Here is a 1820-nt window from a genome sequence, read left to right on the forward strand (position 1 = left end):
AAATTACATAAATAAATAAATAAAAATGTTCCAATAGCTAGAATGAATAAAGGAGAGTCTTAACTTTTAGGTAGAGGGTCACAGAGGGAGAGCCCAACGCGTTTCATCCTGATGACTTCTTCAAGGGGTACTGGTGTGCTGGGATAGGGTCTCTATATATACCCTCTACAATCAGTCAGTAATTGCTGATGTCACTTCCTGTTTCAGGACAGGTCAACTGTTTGTATTTAAATCTTTTGCTAAGAATACATAGAGCAATATGCATTACTCTATAGGGGACCATTCATATCTAATAATATGCTAAGATTCATAAAACGATGAGAATAAGGTGTTAAAAACGTAAATAATCAAACCGGAGTGCGGCACTTCCGCCACACTTCCGGTATTGGAAATGTCTATGTTGCGCATGTGCAGGTTACGTTTGACCTTCTATTACCGGAGTGCGGCATTTCCGCCCAACTTCCGGTATTGTGCTCGTCTGGGATGCGCACGCGTCATGTAAGACCTTCTTCTCCAGCAGTGTCATCGTCCTTATCCCGGAATCGGAAGTCCGCTACGTCAGGTGTCTGTTATATTGTTGACCAGGAAATCCTCCCGTGAACCGCATATTGACACGCACTCGATGTCATTTATACCGGAAGCGGACGTGCAGTGTATAGATGGCTTCTAATCAAGTTTAATTCATGGTCCATGCCTCGTTCTGAGTTCTGACGCATAGTGGAACGCATTGTGCACTCTGATAGAACAGTTCAATTCACAGATGCCATTGCGATCATGTTTTCCATGTCATCCGTAGTACATATGTAGGATGTAAACAAAAACAGTTTCAATTATCATATAATGGTTACTTTTATCAGTGTAAAATAAAGGAAAGAATATGCAAGGAACAAATATATATATATATATATATATATATATATTTGTTTATAAACAACATCATGTATAAATGTATCGATGTATGGTCAAATATCCTCATTATTTTAGTCGATTGCAGAAAATAAAGAATTAACTTAAGATACCTATTTTTATGTGTGGAAAAGTGCTTGTGCTATTATGAACAATTTATATCTATATATATATATATATGTATGATTAATACATGTATGATTAATACTAGAACGTGAATAGTGCTAGAGTGATCGCGTTATTGTATACTAGCATATGATAAATTCCTTAATTATAAAGTGACAGTGCCATATGAGATTACAGTGGTACTAAAAATATATTGTGAGTAGTATTTTTAAAGTGCGTATTATGTGAGTGTTGTACTATACATATGGTAAATACCTTGCTTCCCATCGCTCTTCTTATACAGTACCGGATCTTCCCAGGTAGTCACCTCCCCTGGTACTGGTCCGGCCCAACACTGTTTTGCTTCCAAGATCGGACGAGGTTGGGCTTTCCCAGTGTGGAATGACTGTATTTATCCAGCAGGAAAACCCAAATTGCCATACGCTTTCATTAAATATATATATATACACACACACACACTGTATATTTAATGTGCATGCACAAATACGGCGCCCTTCAACGCAATTTAAATCAAGATCAAAGAAATTATTAAGCAGCTCCTGAAGTATGAACTCTGCCAGTAATGGATCTAGAAAACAAGCATGCACAACAGGAAACTGCTTATAGGATTTAGGGGCTCATTTCTTAATGAGTGATTAAACTTGTTGTGTATGAGAGTTGGTGCTTCAGCCAATCAGCTTTCAGTTGACATATTTCAAACACATGACCGTTGGGAGCTGATTGAATGTAATAGCATTCTGAATGTCGACATTCAGAACCGGTCAACATTCTGATTGGATACCAATTGA

General features: G+C 37.7%; 1 pseudogene; it reads right to left on the reverse strand.

Moving 5' to 3' along the window:
• Nucleotides 1-1306: 1306 nt before the first annotated feature.
• Nucleotides 1307-1425, reverse strand: LOC134897150 (5S ribosomal RNA; annotated as a pseudogene).
• Between the last annotated feature and the right edge of the window lie 395 nt (nucleotides 1426-1820).

The sequence above is a fragment of the Pseudophryne corroboree genome, chromosome 3, assembly GCF_028390025.1.
Source record: "Pseudophryne corroboree isolate aPseCor3 chromosome 3, aPseCor3.hap2, whole genome shotgun sequence".
In the NCBI taxonomy this organism is placed as follows: domain Eukaryota; kingdom Metazoa; phylum Chordata; class Amphibia; order Anura; family Myobatrachidae; genus Pseudophryne; species Pseudophryne corroboree.